This window comes from Balaenoptera acutorostrata, chromosome 8 (assembly GCF_949987535.1).
Source record: "Balaenoptera acutorostrata chromosome 8, mBalAcu1.1, whole genome shotgun sequence".
Classification (NCBI taxonomy): domain Eukaryota; kingdom Metazoa; phylum Chordata; class Mammalia; order Artiodactyla; family Balaenopteridae; genus Balaenoptera; species Balaenoptera acutorostrata.
This window is the reverse complement of record NC_080071.1, coordinates 47,402,381-47,409,855: the sequence shown is the minus strand read 5'-3', so window position 1 is coordinate 47,409,855 and position 7,475 is coordinate 47,402,381. Positions and strand designations below refer to the sequence as shown.

Below are 7,475 nucleotides of genomic sequence, written 5' to 3'. Positions count from 1 at the left end.
AAGTCTAGTATTTGATTCTGCTCTGAATTTTAAGATGGGAACAGCAAGACGTACAATGTTTTGTCAAAGGTCACACTAGAAAGTATCAGAACCAGGACTGGAATCTCATGTTTCTTGCTCCAATCCAAGTGCTTTGTATTTCTTTTTAGTGGTTCCCTTAGTGTATTCACTCCACAGCGGAATTCAGTAAAGCTTTCACCTGGCAATATCCACGTCAGTATTCTGATTAAAGAACCATTGTTTGTGGAGTCGGTCATAATCTGCAACATTGACTTTTCTTCTCATGGGCTGAAAGAAATAACTCAAAATGAAGTACATCTCAGCAGCCTCTCAAAGCAAAGCAAAACCTAGCCCTAACTGGAAATGACAATATTCTATAAACTTGCAACCTATGGTTATTTTCTATTTCTCAATAACCAAATAGGTATAAGTTAGTTTCTTACAAGCTTTATAACTATAATTTGATAGAGATTAGTATGTATCCAATTTTTATATGTATTTATTTTTATCAACCTTGATCCTATTGATCTTAAGATCAACAATTGTGTAATAAGTTTCTTCCAAGTAATAAAAGTGTCAGCAGGAACATACTGTTTAAAATACGTGAATTCTCTTTAATTTATGTTGCCTGGTCCTCCTTTGTTATTCTACAAGGAATATGAGAATCTCATTTTGTTCTGGAATTGCAGTAACATACCAATATCTCACTGCCTCTGATCTCAGATTTACTAAGAATTGAGTAATCATCATCATATCCTATGTATTTCTAAATGTTACCTAATTTGTTGATTGAAAGTGTTAAAAATATATAGATTTTAGATATTCTTTGATACATCTCTTCTAGTTTACAGATAGAAAATTGATGCCCAGATAAGTGACTTTTAGTGCTGTTTAGGCTTCAGGAATTATTATTGTTGTTGTATCTCACACATACACCATATTGTCAAAAAAAAAGTTCATTTCAAATTTAAAACTTTCTCCCCTGATAACTTCCAATGATTTATTAAACACATGTAGAATAAACTTATGTTTTGAGGCAAAACTTTTTCTAAAACATTAAAGTATGTTACATATTTTACCTTGTTTCATAATTTAAGTCTATAAATTATCAGCATTTTTGTTAAGGCTATTTTGAGGTATAAGTGTAGTGGTATTAATTACTCTTTTATTTCATAGGTGATAATTAAGTCAAATATTTTAAAATATGTGCAATTATTTTAAATTTATAAACACATTCTCAGAAGGTTATTTTCTCTAAGATATATATTTACATATAATGACAAATAATTATGTATGTATATGTATACACACACAATGGTTTTGGTTATGACACATACACACATATCTATGTCACGAACAAAATAAAAAAAAATGTTCAAAAACCTACAGGATAGAGTTTCATCATTTAATTGTGGAAAACTGATCAGGGAATAATAGCTCTGATTATCAGAGATCCAAATTAACAAGAGTTAGATCACAGAACTAATTATGAGGGAAAAATGGTTATTACTTTTCTGTGCTCCTTCATGAAGAAAGACATGTTAGATTAAAAAATTCCCTTGATGCTTTGTAAAGTATAATTCAACACACACACACACACACACACACACACACTTCCTAATTCCTTTAATTCTTTGAGCAGAATACTATGTTCAGATTTCCTTCAAATCACAGGCATCTCTGTTTGACAAGTTCTAACAGAACTCAGTCAAGGTGAAATCCAGACAGCTTTTGCTGCTAACAATGTATTCATACAGCATATGATCTCTGTCTGTTCAGGCTGCTTCTTGCTCTTGTCTCAGAATAAAAAAGGAGTGCTGCTTTCCTGGGGTATGCCATTTGAGAAAGAAAGTAACCTAACACTAACTGCAGGCGGGGTCAGAGTGATGTAACAGGAAGCTCTGATGTTTCCCTTCTGCTGCTGAGCACATACAATGTGACAACCCTTCCAATCTACTCAGAACAACCCTCTCTCTCCAGCAGAGAGTGTCACCTCCTGCTTTAGATCATCAAGCTCTGCTAACTGGACCTCACCCTGCCTGCAGGGTTACACTGCAAAGCTTTCACCCTTCCCCACCTTGTCTGGGGGTACATTTCTTCTGCGGAATCTCAGAAAATCAAATTCCATCCTAAGAATATTTCACCAAGAATTTCCTTAGGAGCTGTGCTGGGTAAGTGCATTATTCAAAATAAATATATTTATTCGGAGTCGTATTCTCATGTAGTTTGACAATGTTTCTACTATAGAATTTAGTTAGTGACATTGAAATTATGTTGAAACAATTCTCATTTATTTCACATGTTAGAAAAATGAGAGTATATCTCCCCAAGATGTACACAATACCTATTACTACTTGATAATATTATGTACAGTGATATTCTAGAAAAATAAATTTAGGAAGTAATAAAACATCTAAATGGATTAAAAGGCATACTTTTGAACAAATATCTTAATCAGGGAACAATGCTTTTTAAAATTAGCTCTACTATTAGCTAAGCTTAAATTTTGACAGCTGGAAAACATTTTTCCCCCAGGAAGAGTCTTTAAACTTTCCATATAATCAGTGTTCTAAAAAGGGGGTGAAAGTATAACTACTTATGGGGGTCTCAGAGTCTCACTCTGTAGTTGAACACGATGGAGAATTAAAAGAAAAGGAATCACTTTGGATTTATTATATTTGTCTTCTATTTGCCACTCACCCTTATTTACACATACATCTCTAACTATTGAACTAATGGAATTTTCATTGTTCGCTGTTGCCAGATGTGTCCAAGTCTCTCTTTTACTAACTCTGAACTGTTTCCGCTGTATTGGATCATGGGGTGGGCAACAAAGGAAAAGAAACAACTAGGGTTGAGAAAATGTTGATATTTCTATATTAACTCTAATTTCAAAGCTCTTAAGCTAATAGAATGTGTTACTTCCATTTGTCTGGTATCCTTCTTCAAGCTTTTTCGGGGAGGGTGTGATACTGAGATAACCGTGGGTAAAGAAAAGTAACAAAATATTTCCCAAATGGATATATCAGATAATTAAACAGGGAAATTAAAGTGTGTATTAAAAAAATAATTTCCAGGATAAAACTTACTGAAATGTTGAGATGAAACATCTGTTAATGCTTCTTTCAACAGTACAGACCGTCCTGGACAATTTAAGAAACTAGTATCTACTTAATAATTTGTTGGTATAGAGACGTGACAAATTTGTTGCTAAGAAAAATTAAATGTCATATTTGGGTTCAAATTATATTAATTGACATAATTTTAATATATTTTCTTACCTAAGTGAAATTATAATCTGCAAAATATCCTTCAGTGGAGAAATCCTGTACTTAATCACCCATAATCTGGCACATTAACGGTGGACTACCAACACATTCTGAGTAATGCCTTCATAATTTTCTACTCAGTTTTTCCGCAAATTTCTCCAAATAATGGAAAGTTCAATTAAGTCTTATTTTTGTGATTATTTAAAAATATTATGGCTGGTTTCCTATCTCCTGTCATTCATTAATTGTACTGAGTTCCCTGACACATTTGTGGAAATGGATAGTGTTTTTAGAATGTGACTTTGTAAATAGCCATTAGATAATTAGGGGAAGAAATGGAAAGAACACATTAAATGCCTAACCCAATGCCATGGGTTAGTAACAAAAATTAAAATAACATTGTTTTTAATTTAGATTATTTTCTTACAAAGAAGTATTACATTAATATTGTATTTTATAATAAGGAACTCCCTCAAATTCTCTAATCTTTTTTAATTGCTAGCCAAAACCCCATAATTTTCTTTAAATTATTAAAATAATTTAATTTATTTTTTGTAACTATTCTAATAGTATGGTTTATAATCTTTATTTTCAAAAAATACTGTGGAAAAACACTAGGCAATGAATATTGAGGGTCACTTGGCAAAGGTTTATTATTTGAGAAAATAATTGAAAGTTTGAAATAAGAATTCATATTATTAAATTCTACAGTTTGCTTTCTTTAATGGTAAGAGAATATCAGAGCATCAATGCATGCTTTCAGCCATTAAGAATTAATTTACTTTTCTGGATGATATTACCCTGTAGGATCATAAAATCAATACACAGAATCTAATTCCAGTTCTAAATATGTAAGATAAAAATACAGAATTGATAAATCACATGGGTAATGTGAGCAAAAATATGTTCTACCTGCAATATTTAGATATCTTTAAGAATATGCTTTTGGTTATTGCTACAAGTTCTTTTTTCCCCAGTATATCTTGGCATATGCCAAAATATTATTTTGTTAGTTAAAATATGTAAATTTTTAGAATATATAAGAGTATTCATTCACTTTGAAAAAAATGAATAACAAAAAATTAAATAGAAATTGGAACTGGGTCTGTAATTTTAAAAACTATGTTAAATGAATGGCCAAGGTATATGTACTTTACTCATTGGTGATGCCTAGGACATACTGAAGTTTAAATGGAGTCAACACCCTAGTATACTGTGAGAACCTTCACATTAACCTGTACATATTTTATCATTATTTTATGATATTTACTTCAGTAAAAAAATCAAAATAATATTAAGACAAAAGTTTACCTTATAAGCTTTATGTTAACGTGGAAAAATTCTTTGATAAACACATAAAAACTAATCAAAATTCAATTTATAGTATTATAACATATTTCTAATTTAGATATTTGTAACCATTATAACAATATTTTGTTTTCAACCTTTAATTCCATGGTTAAAATTTGATAGTTACTTAATTTTTAAGAATTGCCTTAGAGACTGCTATAGAACAATTAAAATAAACTTTTTAAAGATCTAAATATGCATTCACCAAACAAAACTTATTTCATACTCTATGTATGACTTTGAACACAGCTTGAAAAAATAATGGTTTTTAGAGATACCATGATAATGGTGTCAACATTTCAGAAAACAAATATATTTAAAGGACATTATTTGACATCTTTGGCTTTATTCCTTATCTTTGTTTAGGATTCAGAGAAGCTTTTAAACCATAAACATAAGATACATCATTGCAACAGTGTTAAAGACAGACACTCAGAGTGTAGTATCTCTTAGTTCTTGACTTGTAGTATCTCTTAGTTCTTGACTTAGACTATCAGAGAATATACTTAAGATGGAAAATCAGTACACACCTATTTAAAAGATTTGTCTGTGTCTCGTTTTGAAGTCCATGGGTGCACTATATAAATGTTTATAATTTCTTAGGAAATCTCTCTTTTTCTACCAAAGTACTACTACCATGCTGCACTATTAAATTTAAGAAATTCTCTCATTTAGTATCAGAAAATGTTCTGATGCAATTAGGTGGAAAACAAATACTTAACCAGAAACACAAGGTCTATATACTAACCAGATATCTCGATCATTTTCCCATTTATTCACATGGACAATCATACCTGCCCAAATTCTTTCATCAGTAGTAGTTATGCAACTCAAAGTAACTGGATCGTTTTCACACCTTAATTTTAGTTTATCTACTTATAAGTTGGTTTATAATTTTGAAGATATACAGACTTAATTAGTGTAAAATTGAAAAAATAATATAGAATACATTTAATTGTAAAATTTGGAATATAAATATTGAACTAGTGTGATTTAAGAAAAAAGAGCATATGATTAGATATATGATAATTAAATCAACAAGCCCCATTTAAATAATAGGAAATATACTTTATACACCCTATTGCCATTCCAATTTAAATAATTTAAACTTTTTGTCCTCAATAAATCCAGATTATTATTTTCTCATGTCTAATTTGGATTATAATATTGTTCATTAAATCAGATTAGATCAAATAATCTGTATTTTTCCATATGTGAGTAAACTTAAAATCAAATTAGTTTTTTAATTTAATGTTATTTACAAAAAATGAAGAAATGGATTTTAAAGATCCAATAAAAGTCTTCTTAATGTTAAAAAATAAAATGGAATCACTCGCTGTGGACTGAGTTAGGGTCTATGTTTATTAGGTTACCAGAATTATTATCAGATGATAAGTTGCAAATACTTTCCTAGAACATGTTTCTTCCTCTTTTTCCTTTAAATTAGTTTACTTAAAAGAAACAGTATTATACAAAACTAACACAATATATTGTCGTTTGCAAAAATGGTCAAAAGAGTGTATTTACTTTTAAACATAAAAGTTTAATTAACTGCATCATATGTTTTCTACCTTACTACCAATTAAAAGGACAAAAACTCAACTCAACCCAGTATAAATCTAAATGAACACTTAACCAACCCAACCCTGTGGTATTGAGGCTATTGCTTTATACTTTATTGAAGTTGTTGGATGGAGCCCAATTTTTAGTGAAATCTTATTCTTTTTAACATGGAACATATTTTTTAGATAAAAAATGTTAATATGGCATAAACTTTTGTATAAATCTGTCATTATTTCTCTATTTAGGTTTAGGTTAACCTGAACTCAATTGTGCTTCTCATAAAACCATAGTGACTTGTGAGCATGTCATTTGGTATATTAAATAGCAGTGATATAGTGAAATAGCGGCTAGCTGGTTTACAAGGTGCCCCTCTCCTTCCAGCTTAGTTAGCTGGGGGGTCATTAGCATATTCATGAACACATAAGCTTGGTTTTATCAATCAAAACTAAGATAAATTTGTCTTATATCCAAGCACTGATTTCATACATTTTGCAAATGAGCATTATTTTGAACCCATGACCATTAGTTAACCTAACACCAATTATTATGCAGATATTTGTGCATGAACCTCAGTTTTGCTTCCCTTCCAAGGATAACTTGAAGGGAAAATTGGAACTTCAGTAAGTACTAGAGAAGAATAAGTAATGTTATAGCAGAAAATAAGGAGGATTAAAAACTATGGGGAAAGAATGTCATCAATACAAAACTGTTGATTTTTTTTCTTAATTCTGTTATTTTCAAATGTGAGGCAAAATAGGAGACTTGTTTTTCCTTAAATAATGCAGATCTAATATTAGGGTAACATGCTTAAATATTTTATTAATCAATTTACATATGTCTTCTTTAAAAATCTATTTTCAATGAAATTTTTTTGGTTTTAAATCTTTTTTTTTTGGACATGCCAATATACTTTATTAGCTAAGGCAAAAAGTATAACTTATGGATTCATGTTTTAGAAATTTAGATACAGTTGTTGTTTGAAGCAATTCCCTGGAATGGAGTACATTTTAGACAACAATCATATCACATTTAGTAAGGATATTGCTACATTTTAAATCTGTTAAACACAATTTCGTTAAACTCCCAGTTAACTAACTAAAATATCTTGGAATTATCAGGTTTACTTGGGTAAATATATTTATTGTCAGCTTTGCTTTTTGGTCCTTGACATTATTAGATAAGGATGAATTATTGGATGAAGGATGCATTATTGGATGCATCTATCTTAATATCCCTGAGGGACAAAAACTTTTTTAATTTTTTTTTCCGCCTCAAACAGTAGAGTCTGCCTTC

At 30.1% G+C, this 7,475-nt stretch overlaps 1 protein-coding gene across 8 annotated transcripts in view; it reads left to right on the top strand.

Moving 5' to 3' along the window:
- Positions 1–1,952: 1,952 nt before the first annotated feature.
- Positions 1,953–7,475, top strand: part of CALCRL (calcitonin receptor like receptor) — a 100,252-nt gene continuing 94,729 nt past the window's right edge. For all 8 annotated transcript variants that reach the window (XM_007196151.2, XM_007196150.2, XM_007196155.2 and 5 more), the window contains exon 1: positions 1,953–2,171. The gene's annotated coding sequence lies outside the window, so the exon portion shown is untranslated. The remainder of the gene's footprint in view (positions 2,172–7,475) is intronic.